Source organism: Ostrinia nubilalis, chromosome Z, assembly GCF_963855985.1.
Source record: "Ostrinia nubilalis chromosome Z, ilOstNubi1.1, whole genome shotgun sequence".
NCBI classification, from domain to species: Eukaryota; Metazoa; Arthropoda; class Insecta; order Lepidoptera; family Crambidae; genus Ostrinia; species Ostrinia nubilalis.
Genome location: NC_087119.1, coordinates 6,776,305 through 6,796,169, shown reverse-complemented (window position 1 = coordinate 6,796,169; position 19,865 = coordinate 6,776,305). Strand labels below are relative to the sequence as shown.

Genomic DNA, 19,865 nt, shown 5'->3' with positions numbered 1-19,865 from the left:
AGGACCACTTCGCCGCCGATAACACTTCGCTAATCGGATTTGCGTTCCATATTTTATAGGATCGCGGGCGGAGAGAAACACTAGCCTGATATACTACGCCCTACATCTCCACGGCAGCTTTCAGAGACGATAGCTACTTTCAAACACTACAAAACAATATTGAATGGATGTCGGTGAACGTATCCATTTCTAAGCGCAGTTACTAAACTGGCAGACGTTCGAGATTGGCGAGGAAATATCTGCCACATCAATCCTAAAATCTGCAATGTAAGTAAATGTTTGGTCAAGCCGCTTTATCAATATTGATCCCCAATTTACCCTTTTTGGGCTGAATTTCCAGTAAGATATAACTAGATTCCCTCCATCATAAGAAGTTACTATATTTTGACGTGTCAAATTTAACGATGCTATGTGTGAAGGTAATTTTTATTTCACATAATCTTCTCTTCTTTGTTTTTTATTTCTTAGCAAGTATTTAAATAATCTAGGCAAATAAAGAGATTTTGACTTAGACTTGAAATAATATAATTTATCTGTGATTCATATTTATAGCACGGGAAATGTATTATTGATTCCTTTTATACCTTGTATCGCATCGTAATAATGGCGATGTTAATTTAAACATTCATCAACACCGTTTGAGCTGGACACGAGCAAATAATGAAATGTAATGCATGAAATACCACTTTACGCGTTTATTTGTCAGACAATATCCGCTGGCAAATAACGCAGATAGGGATTTTATTCACGCGTAATATGCGTGAAGATTTCATTAACAATGTTTTACGTTCTTTGCTTACTGCTTACGAACAACGCTAGCAATAATATCCATTCACATAATTATTTACTGAATGCAATTGCAAAAATGAAGCTAAACTTTTTCTGTATTGGCACTCCAATCTTTTTGTAAACGAAAACGATCAAGTTGTTTTGGTGTTGAGAACATTTCTACACTCCGTTTAAGGTTCGAAGTGCTGGGAAAAGGCACCGCGCACAGGTGTCTGCTACACACGTATAACTAGACTGCGAAGCTTTCAATAGGGGTATGGTCCTAAGTTTCACGAGATATTGATTTTGGACTGTGATGCGCCCTAACCTGCCCGATACCGAGGGAAATCGCTCGCGGAGAACATACAATTGTTATAGCAACTAAATTTCGCTACAACCGATTGCATGTCGATCGTTCAAGCGTTAAACATGCAACAAAAATTCTATGGAAATTTTCGCGGATCAATTCAGCGGGTCGGTTAGAGTTAGTGAGTATTGTTTCTAGAAGGGCGACGAGTTGACGACAACTTACTGCTATTTACAGTTCAAATGAAATCGTTAATGCAACACATTCACATTTAATATGGATTCGTGTGGTGTTCCGGGAATACTAACAGATAGCTTTACTACCAGTCTCTAAATAGGTGCTAAGGTGCAAACAGCATTTTACAGTGAAGGTGACAAGCGGATGTAGTATTAACCAGGTTTAAGATTGGAAGTAAATTGCTAAGTCCCAGAAGCGTTAAATCAGCAACCGTGTTCAGTGCCAAGCGCTGTGGATTCCACAATAACGCAGATGGAATTATCAGGCAGCAGAAGTCGCTGGGGTCGCGTCGTGTTGCCTCGTGAATTTTATAACGCCGTAAAGTCGGGCGGTTAATCTAAAGGTCAATGTTCCACATCCATTTTAAGGCCCCATATACCTATATCTTTACGTATTGGATTTTAACAAACATAATATTCATGTTTTCGCCGTGCTTATTTAAGTGGAACGTCGACTACGATTTTTATCAAATACCAAATCTTTCAGTTTTATGTTAAAAGGTAAGAAAATGCTTTCCAAATATTACCTACTTCAGTTTCAATACGAGAAACCTTAGTTTAATGAGCGCTTTGTAATATTTTTAAGCTGTCTTTTTATAGGTACAAGGCAAATGGTTAATTTTACAAATGTATTTAAACAAAGCCATAACTTGCGTAATATTTACAGTCTGGAAACAATGGGTAGGATCGACGACGGCCGCCCTAGATTCTCGATCGGCAGAATTTTAACCAGCACTGATTGAATCGCAAAATACGTGCTTGCGTATCACCGCCGCATGTCAAGTTATTTTGGGACTCAGGACCTAAAACCAACACGAAAACCAGACGTGTATTCGGTTATCAAGTCCGATAGTATACTTTTAAAATTGAAATGTAACGACAAAGTTTTTAAACGTCATATCGCGTCGCAAAGGTAAACTACACTCGACATCAAATAAATCGCACCTCCCGCGACAAGCATTTTCAAACGAATGCTTCCCCACTTCCCACCAATATTGGCACCATTTGAAAGCCTAGTTCTAACCTTCATTTCATTAACGGAAAGGTTTTTACCCCAAAAATGTGTCTTTAGAATGATCCAGAGTCACTTCTTCAAAAAATAGGTAGTTAAGCTAGAGCCAACTTTTATGGCTATAAAACTGTTAAGTTGGGATTAATCGCTATCCATCTGTTAAAGAGGACACGTGAGATCATTATTTGGTTTTATACCATAAAAATTGGTCTAATTGATCCCATAGGTGGGCCCAAAGTGAGGTATTTTTTCAAGTCACATTTATGGTATATGTTAATAATTTATTAAGAAATTAAATGTGTTTTTCTTTAAGTATATTTATTGGGCTTTCAAATAACACCAATATTGTTGGGGCACCATGATTCTGTCAGAAGAAAATCGTTAAAGTTCGCGTCGCGGAAGGTGCGGTTTATTTGATGTTGAGTATATTTGTTGTACACAAAACTTGTATTTCCAACTGTTCGTAACTCGTTCGAGGATACTTTCGACTAAACATTTCCATACCTTACTGACTTCTATGTGGACACGGGTCGCGCTAGGTGTAAGTACTAGAACATTAATTGAATTATGCTTAGCGAGCTATGGAGAAGGGTGCTCGTATGCTCGGGATTTCTCAAGAATTGAATCAGAAATGAGGTTATCGGACGGAGAATTCAATACAGCTGGCAGGGACGCAAGGCGAAGCGGGAATGGACTGGTCACAAACAGGCGAAGACGCGGAGCTGAGATCACGACTTGGATTCACGGAATTCCATTGATCACTTAAATCCAAAAGACTGCGGGAATTGTATCTTAACTTTACCTACATTACTATCTACAATGTATTTATGTGGACCAGCGGATGTTTGAGAATCCAGTGATGTTTCGATCACCGGCATGTAGTGAAAACAAACAAACACACAATGAATGAAAGTCTGTATAATCCAATTTAAAAAAAACAAAAGCCAAAATAAAAGTTATTAAGCACCGGAGGAACAAATGAATGCCACGAACAATCGAAAATGCATTGTGAAAAAACAAATATGACGAATGATTTGATTCGGTAGCAGGTATAGGTAGGTAGTTTTATCCGTGGAATCTTGCAACGAGTAACACTCGAAAAATTGTACGAGTTTCGGCATTGCGAAATAAAGCTTTTTATTTCAATACATATGCAATGTCGGAGTGGAATATTCAACTTCGTATGGAACTTCAATTCCAATGCTTCAAATATTCTAGGCCTACGCCTCGGATAATTTTTAAAACCATTGGTACTTAGTTATGTTTTAAATATGTCAAGTCTATTTAAATTGATTAATCATAATAAAAATCTATTTAATACAAAGCTTATACAAAATCTGTTTCAAGCTAATGAAACTGATCTCCTTTCTAATTAGAGATAGAACAATAGCAAAATGCAAAGAGGTGAGACGAAAGCAGATATGTAGTTGGCATGCTGCAAAATTAGCATGCTAAGAATATTAAACAAAGTGAAATATATGAAGTGCCAAAGAAAAGCATACACGTTCCCAGCGTTCACTCAATCATGTTTACAACAAAGGCTGCCTATACTGGTATAATTAGGATTCCATGTGCAGAAAGGCTTTATTATTACTTGATAAAGCAGTCAGAGCTGCTAATATGTTAAAGTGCGCGCCGTCATGCGTCGACGTATCTTGTCAAGATCGGGTGTTGTATAGACCGCCCCAATAGAGTTTGCAAGCTTTTACATTATGATTAAAATCTACTGAAATAGGGATTGAACGATCTCATATCACTGAAGACTATTTCAAAAAATAAATTTATACACGTCACAGGTGAGACAATTCAATGCGTTAGTCATCATCATCATCATTGCAGCCATAGGACGTCCACTGCTGAACATAGGCCTCCCCCAATGATTTTCACAATGGCAATAAGTAAAGTAGTAGAGCTTATTTGTTTGCAAGATTGCCAATTTTCAAGGGAACTGTATATTGATGGTTCTGCTAAAACGCAAACTGATTTCAGTGATCTGTCCCTGACTCCTGATCGTCTATCTTATTTATGTCAGCATCTGAAAGTGAGTTGACCTACTCAAGTAAGTTTCACGCTATCTTTACGCCAGCAAGTATTTCTTAGTAAGTATGAGAGGAAGAGATTAATTAACTTAATTTGCAGAGGGAAAATTTTGTACGTAACTTACGCCACGAAATAAAAATTTTAAGACGAGATTTGGTAAGTTCCATAAATATAAATTCTGCCATAATTTTCTGAAATACGTGTTATGTAGTTACCTATTATGTTTTATCTGAATAATAACGAAGCTTTTTTTGTTTATATCATCACAAAGCTTCCACAATTTTTTTTATCACATCAATACCTTTTCTTTAACTCCAGAAGCTTTATTGTGATGTAGTTAACACCATTATCTTTATACCGGTAGCTAAGGGTTTCTAGCTAATTCATTACGTATGGCGCTCTAACGAAGTGTTTGTTTACACTTAACTGCACTGCAAACAGTTTTATTTATAGTGAACTTAATACTAGCATAAGCCGCGGTATAACCTGCGTCACGTCACTTGCTATACAAGCATTTACTTCCAAGGTCTATCAATAAAAGCAAGCCAAGCTAGAAAAAGCGTCAAGACTGTCTTTGATTTTCCTAATTAATCCTAAGTACAAGTTATATGTATTATTTTATGTTGCCGATGTTAAAAATAAATCGCGAAATCATTTTTTTAACTATTATTACTATATTTACTTCTATTTTATTATTCTTATTCTAATTATGTAAACACGATAACCTGTAAAATTAATAGGAGGAAATGTTTTCTGTTCTCTAGATATCTAGTGAAGGTAGCAGGAATCACCTGCGGCAACACCAGGGCAAGACCAGTCGTTATAAAAATCCTTGACGAGGCCTTTGCCCAACAGTGGACGTTATTTGGTTGAAAGGAAAGAATAAGCGAACCTAGGATTGGAAGTGTTACTGACTTAGCTTATTTACCATCGTGGGTTGAAGTCCCGCCTTAGGCATTTCGATTTTTTCAAGTTGTTTATTTTTTACCATCAACAGTTCAACACCGATTGTGATCATGACCGATTTCAGTAGTGTTGGCGTTTTTCTTTGCCCTGTGGTGCTGTTAAGCGATACAGGCTCGTAATTACCGCCCAAGGCCAACCTCAGTCGATAAGTCTGAAATGTCTCACCTATTTTACCTACTTCAGTAAACCTTATTTGCATAGCGATGGTTGACGATCAAGTGCCTAAGCTTTGTTTATTTCAAATAAAATTTTAAAATGTATTTCGCCGTACCTCCATCAAGTAAGTAATAGACTTTAAAATTTCAGTTGAAAGTGCTACTAACTAAATGCCATCAAAATACTTTTTGTTAAATACCTATTATTGTTATTTGATACAAAAAAAAAGTTAATCCTTTGAAATGTATCTAGTCGCGAATGTTTAATTCCAGCATATCCACTTAGCTATTTACGTTTTACGCTACGCCACTTTGTCACTACTACGGTAAAATGTCATCAGTACCAGAGGTCCTCGTAGAAGTAGTAAATACTGCGAAATGAGAAAACGTTGCTGACTCTCATAGAGATTGAAATTGCGCTGTCCGGAGCGGAGCGTCCACTCTGGTTCGCGGAAATACGTAAATCTCTACACGAGCTCGTAAATATCACCGTTTAAAAACAAATGATAAAGTTAAAGTAAGTACTTAATGTTGTTTGTTTTTTCATTTTCCTTTTATAGTTTTTTTTTGCCACGTCCATAGTACTCATAGGTATTGAGGGAAACAATGGGATCTCATTTCAATAACCTGCAATCACAAACCTAATACTCGTAAACTCCGCATAAAAATTCCAATACCATCTTAATTATAATAACTGCAATAAGACGCCGGGCCAGGCATCTGACTCGGAGCCTCCTCGAATCAGACCTTATCTAAGCTTTTCACAAGCAATCTATAATTAATTTTGTTATGCAGGTAATCAGATTGCGTAGCCAGTCACCGAGAAAATCTATTTAATCTCTAAGAAATTCAATTTTATAAGTCGTCGCTTCCATTCCGCCAGTATAAATATCGAAAGTTTGTTGATCAGTTCCTTTCTATTGATAACAGTTTATGGAATACTAGCTTTCCGCCCGCGGCTTCGCCCGAGTGGAATTTTGTCTTTCACAGAAAAACTTTATCGCGCTCGTCCTTGTTCAAATCATGAAAAGTACAGATAAGATCTTTTCTTATCTGTGTGCCTACCATGAGTTTACGTTAGGTGAGCTCGCTAGCGAATACGTCAAAAAATTATATGAAGATTTTATTTCTTGAAAGTAGCCGCTAGGGGCGCTGCACAATATGTCATACATTTAAATGTCATTTTTTTACGCAGTCGCTAGCGAGCACACCTAACTTAAACTCATGGTAGGCACACTGTACTAAAAAACGTAAAAGCGAGACAGACAGACTTACTTTCGCATTTATAATATTAGTATAGATGATTTTGTGAGTTAAAATATGTAAGCAGCTAGTAGGCGTCATTATTGTGCTCGTGTCTTCCCATTTTGGGACGTTAAAAGGCGTTTATCGAACGTCGTACAAAATTACACATCGAATTGGATGGTATTCAAAACGACATATGCAGTCTAATGAAGCATACAACGTCAAACAAATTACCATCCGAGGCAAACAAGAGTTTACGAAGACTAAATTATTGTATTAAACAACGCGTGGGTAAAACGCCCAAACCTCAAACTGTTGGAACATCATTCGACCATATTTTGTATGTAATTAACCGCAAACATGTTCTGTTACGCGATGAATACAATGTTTTCTATGTATAATGATCGTTTGTTATCCACCAAAAGCACAATGTAGTTAGCGCGATTTAGTTAAACCTACTAATCCTACTATATTATAAATGCGAAAGTTTGGATGTCTGGATGTTTGTTACTCTTTTACGCAAAAAACTACTGAACGGATTTTGATGAAACTTTAATGTATTATTGTTTATAGCCCAGAATAACATATAGGCTATAATTTATGACGATCTGTGACAAACGAAATTTCACGCGGGTGAAGCCGAGGGCAAAACAATAAAATAATGAACGGCCCGCCCGCCTTTGTAGAATCCGGAAAAATATTAAAATAAATGGCTTAGAACTAACACACCAATTACTTTTCTAGCTCCAAATTAAAGAGAGCTTTTACTCGTAATACTGGGACAACTACGAGTAGAAGGTAATGTATAAGTATAGGAAATGTATGAATACTGCTTAAATTATAATATTGTTCATTCCATGACTCAACGTTGTTGCCCCTAGCGGAATTGGGAACCGGAGCTGGCGCTGTAGTGCGGTATTCGAACCACCAATTTAGGCGGGCATCAAACTACATTATTGCTCGTAGACCAATATGAATTGAGAAATAATGATTCTACAAAAAATAAAAAAGTCCGGTCTAATCCGAAAATTTTAGTGTTCAAAACTGGACAAATGTATGGACAGCGAAAAAAACACTTCCAGACGAATTATAATGGCATTGTTGGTTGTTCTCCATAGAGTTGTGGTATTTGCGCCATAATAACTTCCCGCTATGGACAAGTTGTTTTTACATGCTGTATAACCGTCCGTTTATTTAAAGTTGGAAGACAGAATAAGCCGCGTCGAGGCTTAAGTGCAAGTTAACAACGTGCGGGCCGCCGGTGCCGATAGCGCGGCGCGTCTTTGTTGTGCTAATTTCAAGTTGCTGAGATAGGAATAGTCAGGAATAGTATATGCGGTCGTCACTACTAACTTAGCTAGTGAGGCTTGCGCTTAGTTCTAATCGTAGGTTAAATGCAGAAATGCAGTTTCTACACCACCTACATATCAAAATATGTGAATAAAAGTGTATTTATATGCCTGTAATTACATTAGCAAGGATAACAAAAGAACACGTTACAATATTCTTCAATCCTCAATCCAAGTAATCCAAGTTACCTAGTTATAATTCTTTAAAATATTTAATCGGCCCATTGTCTTTGAAGGCGCTATTAAAAAGTCGGGACACAAAAGGTTGTTAGGGATTCCGCTGCATTCAGCGGCCATTGTGACTAACTAGCCTCAAATGAAAACTAGTAGCTGTGTTAATTAACTAAAAATAGCTGGTAATAAACCTTTGGCGCTAGTCATTATAGGTTCTACGGCTCGGAGAACACATTCACACTGGTATTAAGTAACACAACTTATCTTTATGTTACATAATATGAGTACTAAGTTTGTTCCGACGCCCTTTTAGTTTGTATTGGCAAGTCAAACAATTGTGTTGTCTTGAAATATTGTAGGGCCCAAAGATAAGAACTAGGAGCCACTTTAGGCAAACCTTTTTTATTGTTAGTCCTTTGTTTTTCTTTTCTTTGCATATTTTTTCAGCAATAACAAGTTTGTTGAAAGCGTATTCATAAGTGTTCTAAATCTATACTATTTTAGACTTTAGAAAACGTTGAAGATATTTCGAGAGTTCATCAAAAACCACTGAAGAGATTTTGATGCAGTTTTCAGTTTCGTAGCTTGCGGTCATAAATATAGACGATGTTTAATCGAATACGGATGGGTATAACAGAGATGCGATCTGACATCGCTGTAGTAATAACCTTCCTATAATGAGTTCATTTAGCAGTTGCGGGCATTAGCTCAATTGTCATGAAAACAATTTCCACAGAGACGAAGTCGCGAGCAAAATGTAGTTTATAATAAAACCCTCCCCGACGGAGTCATCTGCGTATCAACGCGGAGCTGAAACCGCTAAGCTACAATTATTATGAAAGGAACCCAGATAGAGGAGCTCTATTCAAAGTAGGCGCCCACTAAGAAGGGATTTGCGAATATTATCACCTGCCGGACAAAGGGTTAATGTGAAAATTTTAAACCTGAAAACTAAATGCGTAATATTAAAATCTATGAGACGCTATTTTAAACAAAAACTTCAGCATCAAATGGAAAAGAATAGGCGAGTTTCCGAAAAGAATACAATTTCCATGACGCTTTTCCGCTAGACGCTCTGGGCTACATATTTATTTTCCGATACTGACTTTGAATATAGTACAGTGTCATTGGGTTTGTAGTACCTATGTATCAGAACTTTTGCGAATTTTCGCGCTCGCTCCGCTCACGTCTTCATAATTGTTGAACTTCGGCTCCGTCCCTAACAAGTGCAAAGTCAGGTCAAACGTTTTGCATTTTCGATATTTTAGTCATAAAACTCTTCTGTTAGTAAATGGTTTCTTTGATCTAGTGTCGGGAAAATCATACGGGACATACTAGAACAACATTAAGTTTCAATAAAAATTAATAGGGTCAAATAAGTAAACGACGTTGTAAAATCTTTCGTGATTATTGATTCTTCTGGCAACCCTGTCACTTATAATTAAGGCACACTTTGCATAGACACTGAAGGTGCTTCCAAGTCTAGACGTATTACTTCAAGTCGATCGCCCAAATTTTGCAAGTGACGTCATAGTTTCCAAGTGTTATAATAAAACTCCAATAATAACAATGAATGTGTTTTACTTGATCTTGAATTTCAAGTGAAAATCAGTGCATGATTGATTAATGATTATCATGCGAGGAAAAAGAAAATTTGTACGGGTTTCCGGCTTTCCGAGCCGAAAATAAAGATTATGTAGACTACAGGAAAATTATTTTCACATACGAGTATAAGTACGAAAGTAGCCGGCAGAGCCAATTTTAATAAATAATATTATTTATTATTCACGTGGTTATCTCAAAAGCAAAAAGAAAAGTGTTTTAGTGGGCCCTTGCGTGCCTGGGTTTAATTAAACTTAGTCAATGTATGTGTATCATTTCGGAGGCAACACTTTTCCAAAAGTACTTGTAGCTGTAGCCTTAGATGCCGTATTTCTTCGCGTTAAAATATTGTGATACCGAGACAAATCAAATAATAAGAGCGCCATTGCCGCGTCTCTATAAATCTGCGTTCTGCATTGTATTATTAAAATTGTCTCTCGCCTTTTTCCAGCCTCAGATATTTTTGTCAATATGAAAATATACATTTATTAAAGTGATGGAAGATATAGGATAAAATCACTGGCACAGAAGTTGCAAAAAATATTGTATTCCAGGAAACAAAACACGTTTGCTATTACAATGAGATTTCAAATTACTAATATACATATTATGATGAAATACTATGCGTAGCAAAGCAATATTGCTAGTCCACAAGCCATCACATCGCCCAACCTGACCGCCATCTCTACTCACGCGTCAATCTTCCATTATTTCAAGTTTTGTAAGCGATTAGTCTCTATTACAGTTACTTTGACCAATCGTGATTGATAGTAGCGAGAACTCAATCGGTCTGGATTAACTAGTAACTAGGTTGAACTGATCTCTGATTACACGCCGTGAAGCGAGAAAGGCGGACTAGCTCGTAGGGCAAGAGCTATTGAACGCCAACGCCCTATTTTATAAAAGCTGAAAGTTTGTCAGCGCATACTCCTAATTCCTATTGTATATTGTTTCCTCATCAGGCAAATAGTTTTGACCTTCTCCTCAACCCATTGCCAGTCAGGCCTTTTAGGGTAGCTGCCAAAGCCACGATGACCCAAACTTCATAACATGATGGTCCTACGTTCTTACCAATGTTGGGAGTATGCGCTGACAAACTTTCAGCTTTATAAAATAACGAAGGTCTGGCGTTCACTGGCTCTTAGTCCATCGCGCGGCTTTCATGAATAAGAAACGCACCTGATACGGGCGCACAGTGTGTTATGGGACTGTATAAACGGACATTCTCATTGATTTGATGAAACGTATAGAGCTCAGTTATACAAACATGATAGTAAAACTCCCGTTTGAAAATTCCACGTAGTTTTCGCGGTATAAAAATTCAAAGTTACCTATTTTTTTACTTCAAAATTATGCAAAAATATTCTCACTCGTTAACTAATAACATTTAATTCAGAATTGTTACAATACTTCATAGAGCTCTTAAAACTACACGTAATAAGCGTATTAAGTGCTTCGTAAACGCATTCAGTTAATTAGGAAAAATGATTTTAGTGATTTTTGTTTTTATTTTTTTTCTCAATTATATCTTAATATATGCAAACATTTTTAAGTGCAAGATATAGTCTGATATTTAGTCTAATTGCATAAAAAAAATCAACTTTAAATTCCGTGATATATTTGAGGAAAATCAAATTGAAAATATGCGCAATATAGAATTGTAAATTTCCCATCACTTTTTAATAGCAATATTTCTTTTGGATGTTTAAATATCATCAGCTCGATTGTACCAAATTATTGTATTGACATTCGATTTACACAGGTTTCAAATCGATGAGAAAATTATTAAAGGTAGGATAAATTTCGACTTCCTAGATTAGTTTACATACTTTTTTAGTTAGTTACTTACATACAACTTAAGTTAATATAAGAGTGTTAAAAAAGAAAAATAACTCGACTTGAGAACCTCCTCCTTTTTTTGAAGTCGGTTAAAAACAATGTGAATGTGACTTTTTAGAACCTTCAACACTATGCACATAACAGGCGGGATTTGAAACTTTTTAGACATGAATTATTCCTTCCAAAATTGTCGACCCTAGACTCGTAAAAATTTTATTAAGACGTTTTATGTTTTTTCTCAAATATATCACGGAGTTTAAAGCTGATTTTATTAATACAATAAGATTAAATATCAGACTATATCTTGCAATTCAAAATGTTTGCATATATTAAGGTATAATTGAGAAAAAAAATAAAAACAAAAATCACAAAAATCATTTTTCCTAATTAACTGAATGCGTTTACGAAGCACTTAATACGCTTATTACGTGTAGTTTTAAGAGCTCTATGAAGTATTGTAACAATTCTGAATTAAATGTTATTAGTTAACGAGTGAGAATATTTTTGCATAATTTTGAAGTAAAAAAATAGGTAACTTTGAATTTTTATAACGCGAAAACTACGTGGAATTTTCAAACGGGAGTTTTACTATCATGTTTGTATAACTGAGCTCTATACGTTTCATCAAATCAATGAGAATGTCCGTTTATACAGTCCCATAACACACTGTGGGGCGCTCTGTTTTTTGAGTGAGAGCCACAATGAGAGCGGTATACGATCGCGCCTAAAATCGTATTCTTTAGGGCTTAATGCGGAGCAGAATTAAACTGAATCCTCTTTGACGTACGTTAACCCTTTACACACGACGATACACGTACGTGAGAGTAACTTTGAAAAAATCTCATGCCCATGTTAACTTGTTTTTGCGGCCGCAATCGGCAGCGATCGCTCGTGAGAGATATTTACTCGCACACAGTGCCGCTCATTTAGTGTTGGGACCTGTCAGTGCTCGTTTACTCGGACTTAAAGTTGACTGCATTTTTTGGAACGAGAGGCGGCCAGTGTAAACATTTATTTTATGTGGTTATTGTTGTTTTCGGATAAGTGTTATAGTTTTATTTTATTACGAAAACAGTGATTGTCCGAATGGAATACTTTTATTGTTATTTCATTGCATAAATTAATAATTATTATTACCACAAAATTAAGTCGCACGATCGTAGCTGGTCGGTCAAACCTCCAGTAGTTGATAGAAAACTATTTTATTTGTTATTTGATATTATGGATTAGTGTTTAGTTGTTTTTCTATTTTAGTGCATCCTAAATATGAAGGATGTGTCGTAGCATTATTGGAAACGCAACTGACTATAAAATTAAAGATTTTCATGACTAAAAAGACCAGGAAACACAATTTCGGGTTTTTACGGTCTTTGAAGAGTAGAATACCTAATATGAAAGCTCAGGCGACGAAGTAGACCCTGAACATGAATCAACAAGGCTGGTCAGAAATTTTAAAAATACTATGTGGCAAGCAAAAGCTGAAACAAAAGCCACGTCCGCTACAAAATACAGGGTCAATTTGGAAGAAAATTCAAACAAATTGAATTCGTACTTCAACTGAGTATCTCAATTGATTATTTTGATGACACATTTTACAAAGAGATGGCTAAGTGTACAAACTTGCACTACATGCGTTAAATCGATAAAGAATTAATAACTATTAGAACCGAAATTGCTATAGTGTTCGGTGCACATATTTTCATGAGATGCCTTCCGGACCCATGTTTGCTTATGTACTGACACACTAGTATAAAAAAATAGGGGCTTATTGCTAACAAAATAGTTCATAACCGATTTGTACACACACGACATTCCCTTTATGTATTTTAACATGACCAACTAGCAGAAACAGAACAAGACAACCGCTTTGGAAGGTGCAACCCATGATAAATAAAGGATTAATATACCTGCAAAGAGGTCCACCTTATTATTCAATCGTTGAACGATATGAGTGGTGTAGATATTCTGGACTAACGAATGGAATGCCACCAAACCTTTATTACAAGATAATAGGGTTTGAAAGTTCTAGTTTAAATTTTGGACCTGGAGGTTGTTAATTTGCGGTGGCTTTAGAAAATTGATTGCACAGCTAATGGTTATTCAAAAAAAGACATTTTAGCATTACTACATTTTCGTTTTAGCATAGCTGAGGCTTTAAACAGATATCCTAATAAAGAGCATCGTATCGAAAATTTACTAAACGACTCGACATCCATAAACAATATAATTTAGACTTTTAAGGTCAGAAGGCAAATGATAACACAGATGAGAACGATTACCTGGCTAAAAAGCACCGAGGTGTTACATGTTGGAAGGATGTTCTAGCTGGTCAAAAATTAAATGTGCTAAGTGAGATGTTTACCTGTGCCTTTCTCGCAAAAAAGCTGTTTCCAGTCATATCATCTTAAGCCATAAAAATGACAATTATTTCTTTATTATTAATTATAAAGTAATTTTGTTCTATTTTACATTCTCTTAATATTCATCTCAGACTTCATATTAGTACGAACCAAACTAATAAAGGTTTTTACTTTGCAAGTTTGTCAAAAGGTGGATATTTTTTAAGTAATTTGTTTTTTGTAAGACAATTTGCTCAAAGAGGTTTAATTTCTTGTTAAATTATAGCTTACTCTTTACTTATAGGGGTCTCTTACCAAATGAATACTTATGTGCTCATAAATTAGTAGTTTTCATTAAATAAATTAACTAAATAGTATAACACTCACTATCGTGAGACTAACAAATTATACCGAAGCCTCACTATCGTGAGGGCATACTTTCAGGAAAACTGAAAATTCAAAAATTTTTAAAGTATTTTTCTAATCTTATTTAAACTCTAAAATAACCCCTAAGTAAAGTTTTATTAAAATATTGACACTTTTTTATTCTCGTGTGTAAAGGGTTAAGCTGAGTCAAAGGAGAACGACTATAATGCAGAGATTGTTGAGGTAGATAAAAAATTTAGCTTTCTGCTAAATTATTAAAATTTATGATACTCAAGAAAACTTTTAACGCCATCTCTATACCTCATCGAAATAAAATGTGTATCGGATTTTAGTTGGGTGATGTGTGGCAGCAGTCTCGATAAAACAAAAATTAGTTCTGTAGTTTAACTACGAGTATGTAATATAATTTCTATAAACAATGTACAAAATTGACCTTACTACATATTTATTATACAGAAGATGATAATTGTATTTCTAAATATAGTATTTATTAAATTTCTAGAGAGCTCTTTACAAGAAAGTAATTAACGAACTCACATTTGTTAGTCGTGACTGGCACTAATTAGATTTGCACTTGACACTCAGAAAATGTTAGTTAATTTATGATTTTTCTGTTTTACATTAGTGGTGGTAGAGACGAACGCACATTAGCTTAGGACTGTGGCATCTGACATTATGTTAGTTGTTAAATATACTATTTTGTAACAAAAATGTAAAACCCGATGAGATGTTACTGTACGTAATTTTTTTTTTAATTGACAATAGGTACTTACGGGGGGCTATTTCCGATTTGATGTCTATCTAATTTTCTAAACTAAAATGTCAGCAAAACATTGCCTGTAATTATCACTGAAGCACTCAGATATTATGGAGAGCGACAAGCAGATAACAGATAAAGGACAATACAGTTGATTGGTGGAACTGATAATGTATTACCGACAGACTATTACGCCGACGTATTTGTTAAATGAAGACAGCATAGCTAAATAATGATCCTATGACTAACATACTTATACTATTTACCTACTTAGTACACAAGTTATGAAATCATCAAGGTTAACTCTTTAAATCCAAAATCAAACTCCCCGTCACATTTGCGTTTCAAAGCAGCCATCAATCATATCAAATATGTAACTAGAATAAACTCGTATGTCGTCATCGGAATAGATAGCAAGGTCTACAAAAGCCCCGCTGAAAGCGAGCTGCCCGTGGGCTCAAGTTAGCAAATAGGGAAACTGTAAAGGCCAACCGCGAAGTTGGAACACACAACACATGAATATTTCGGAGTATTAAGAGGAAGTTGTATTCACAAATGTACATTACAGTTTCATTTCAATAACCCGTTGAAACAACGCGCTTTCAAAAGCTTTGTTTCAGAGCTGAAACCCCTGAAGGGGTTTTTTGTACTGTTTTCGATACGAAGCTGTGTTATTCATACGATAAAATGTTATTTTTCATTTTAAAACTCAAAACTATTTGAACATTTAATTTCAGCTATCTTTAAATGTTTATTCTACAAAAAAAAAACGGTGACAAAGAATTCTCTACATCGGTAGCATGAAATCATTCTGTCGACGAAAAACTTCAAATAATGGAAATCAAGAACGTATTTTCAAATAAGGCTCAACCTTCGTTTCATATTCAAGCTTGTTATTGATTTCATTTACATTCTTTTGAAAGAAATACGTTACACAATTTTGGTCTCTGAAGCTGTGACAGCATAAGCTCCTAATAACAGCGCCGTAATCATTTCCATTTCTCTAACTCATCGCATTATATTATACGGGCGTCCTTAGTTCTATTTTTGGCTGGCAGGTCGCATAAGTTTGTGAAGCTTACAGTTACAGTGCGGATTCCTCGGAGACCTTACATTTTATTTAGTTCGAATGCCAGTTACATAAACTCCAAGCGTCAGAAGTGTGCATGCTGAAATGTAAAGGGAAAGCTCATAGGTACAGCCGGCACATCAAGCTGAACGTTAGCATCTTGTGCAGTAGTATTAGGAGTCATTTTGCAACAAAATGTTTATAGTCTGATGTTCTGTCGATTGTACCTGTAGGTATGCGTTTTAAGTGCTTATCGACAGGTGCGCGAGGTTCCACAGGACTTCATGCGTTGGGGAATAATATAATATCATTTGCGTGGAACAAACAAGGCGTGGCATACTTAACTAGTTATCATTCACGGATGAGCAAATTACCTTTGTTCGTCGTAGGCTCGTAGCATATTACACGGTAGTCAGTGCATTATCTTATTAAAATTTATTGAGTGTACATTGAATGCAATATAATAGGTACCTTATAATAATATCCTGATACCCTATTAATTTATCACACTAAGCATCTAATGCAACTAGTCCAGCACACAGCTACCAATATAATTAATCAATATAATATGCATAAGACGAGAATAGTATCAGATGTGTTTCACTCACTGTCCAATCCAATTAGGAGTGCTGCACTCTCGGCAAGCAGCACTAATTTGTCGATTGTCATGACTGTGTTGAACTTACGTGTAGGTAGGAAATGTAGAATGCAGATACCTCGGTCGGATTGTTTATTCGATATTTCACAACCGTCATTTGTTTACAAATGCTACAGAAATAGCGAAGGCAAATGGACATGGCGCACAATTTTTGTTGAAGATGCCACAAATAACTACAAAAAATTAGAATGAATACTGTATTTTTCCTTTTTTGATATCTTTAAAAATGACTGAAATATTCAAGCTCAAAGTGCGCTCTTCCGCTAGGAGCGATTTTCCGCGCGGATTTAGAAAATGTGACGTAGTAACATGAAAAGCTGCATGTAAGATATTATCTGTGTGCAATGGTTAGAATCGTTAGTAGGGGAGCCAAAGCGGGGATTTCGGGACTTGCTAAAGAGTGGCAGACTAACATACAAGGAAATACTTTGTACCTGATTGATTACCTCTAAGTATGAATTTTTGATATAAAACGGCATTAGTTCTTATGCCTCTCACCCAAAAAATACCTCAATTAAGCCCAAATTTGAGACCGCAGCCAAACTTTGAGTGACGATGGAAACTAGCCTAGATGGAGGTCACATGAAATTGAACTTCTGCTTCTTCATTGATAAAGACTTATCATTTACCATACCTTATTATTTTGTATTCCATTTTCAAGTCACTTTTTTTTCGCTTACTGTTTAAACAAAACGTGGGATTTTTTTAAATCTCAGGTCTTTTGAACGCACATCTGAACGATGTCTGGTTTTAATTTCTTCAGTTACTCCGTGACCATGGCGCTTGCAACAGTGCCGAAATATTGGAAACTCAAAACTAAGGTACATGGTAGCAATCCCGTCAGTAATATAATAGGAAAATGTCTTGAAAAATAAGTAAATCGTATATTAGTTTATGTAACTAATTTTATTATGTATCATACTTATAACTAATCACTTCATTCAGAACTAGAAAACGATTCCAAGGATTCCACTTTTCTTCAATAGATGATCAAGATAAAGAGTTATTTATTATAAATTGCTCTTCCACCATTTCAATTATTCTATCTTACATCTTACTTGATGAAATCTTTTTCAATTTTATTTACATGGTCATAACATTTTCACCATTCCTCTGCACCAATTTGTGAGGTACACCTGAAACCCCCGATAAAGCAGCTATTATAAGCATAATATTAAAAAAAAACCCTCCTTCTGACGCAGTTAGGTAATAAACTAAATGTATCCAATTTCACTCCAACTTACTGTCAACTCAACGACGCGCTTTAAAATCAAAGATTGACTTTGAATTATGCCTTATTTTACAATACACATTGAAAACAATATGACTTGCTTGAGCTTTTTCAACTTTTTCACAAAAATAACAAATAGGCATGAAGAGATTACAAAAGTTCTGCAGCGACTGACAGTTCACTTGATTTACGTTGACAGGTGACTATAAAGCCATAGACATTTGCCATATGAAAGACACACTTTTCCAATATTTTTGTTTGCCATGAGATTCTGGTACACCTATACCTATCATTTAATGAAAAGATAAACTAAATTTTTTCAGCACAACGAAAATCTGCTTTGGCGCGTAGCAATGCAACGTGACAACTACAGTTCGGACTTCTTTATGCGTCCACTACACATAAAATAAAATTCGAACTATCGCACATTTTTTCTTTTTAATTCTAATTCAGTAAAAAATGTTTTTGAAACCTTCATTCAAAATTCAAAAGTTATTATCATATGACAGAACTTATGACCAGACTATGTACATTGAATAAAATATTTTTCTTTTTATCATCAAGCTTAGCAGTCTAATAAGTTACTATGACACTCGAGTTAATCCACATTCAGCACCATAGCCTCCCCTTCTACAAGGCCCTCTACAAATGTCAAAACGTCACTTAACCCTTTTAGCACCAGTTCTTTTGTTTTTGAGAAGATATACCCAAATTTTTATATCAATTTAATTATAGTCCAGTCGTTTGGTACAAATTAACGTGGTTACCTGGAAAGTGTTCCGTGAGTTTTGAAAATTGGTGATTAATTAAATAGATTTCGCTATGCTCTCTGTTAGTCTGTAAGTTAAGTGTGCTTGCCGCGCTCGTTGCGAAATTGGAAAAATGCTGCCTTAGAGAACATTTTTGATAGTTACATTCTTTCCTATTTCGTCGTTCCAAATGACGTTCACTGCTGGACAAAGGCGAGAGGCCTTTGGGTTTTCCATAGGTTTTTTATAATGAACAGTCCTGCGCTGCCCGCATTCAGGTTCTTCCCGCGACCTTTACCAGATCGTCGGTCCACCTAGTAGGAGGCCTGCCCACGCTACGTCTTCCAGCCCGTGGTCGCCACTCAAGAAATTTTCTGCCCCAATGGCCATCGTCTCTACGAGCTATGTGTCCCGCCCACTGCCACTTGATTTTAGCAATTCTGCGTGCTATGTCGGTCACTTTGGTTCTCCTGCGGATCTCCTCATTTCTGATCCGATCACGCAGGGAAACCCCGAGTATAGACCGCTGCATTACCATTTGGGTGACCTTGAGCCTTCTTATGAGGCCCATAGTAAGCGACCACGTTTCAGAACCTTAAACTTTTCTATTTATTTCACGACTAGCTTTTGCCTGCGGCTTCACCCGCGTGAAATTTAGTGTCACAGATCGGCATAAATTATAGCCTATATGTTAATCTGGGTTACAAACAATAATATTGTACAGTTTCAACAAAATCCGTTGAGTACTTTTTGCGTGAAAGAGTAACAAACCTGAGACACAGGAATCTTCCTAGTTCAGGTATCAACCCACCAACATTCTTACTTTTTGTTTTTCCTGATTGTTTGTTATCATAATATTATCTGTTATGTTGGTGAGAAATAAACATTACTTTATTTTAAACTTCCAGACATCCAAACTTTCGCATTTATAATAATAGTAGGATACAATTATGTAATGTAGAAACAAACAAGACAAAAAAAA

The 19,865-nt window shown here is 35.8% G+C and overlaps 2 protein-coding genes and 1 long non-coding RNA gene across 9 annotated transcripts in view; 1 reads left to right on the top strand and 2 right to left on the bottom strand.

Annotated features, from left to right (window-relative positions):
- The window catches only part of LOC135087177 (neurocalcin homolog), a 203,657-nt gene that overhangs the window by 116,351 nt on the left and 67,441 nt on the right, over positions 1 to 19,865 (bottom strand). The gene's annotated exons all lie outside the window — the stretch shown is intronic.
- Positions 1 to 19,865, bottom strand: part of LOC135087179 (neuronal calcium sensor 2) — a 191,913-nt gene that overhangs the window by 104,627 nt on the left and 67,421 nt on the right. Inside the window, exon 1 of one of the 2 annotated variants that reach the window (XM_063982027.1) lies at positions 15,193 to 15,211. The exons of the other annotated variant lie outside the window; for it this stretch is intronic. The gene's annotated coding sequence lies outside the window, so the exon portion shown is untranslated. Of the gene's footprint in view, positions 1 to 15,192; positions 15,212 to 19,865 lie in introns of those variants that run through there. 2 annotated transcript variants of the gene reach the window in all.
- Positions 17,351 to 18,562, top strand: LOC135086903 (uncharacterized). The gene is made up of 2 exons (XR_010260639.1): positions 17,351 to 17,724; positions 18,458 to 18,562. It is a non-coding gene; the product is annotated as an uncharacterized LOC135086903 (long non-coding RNA).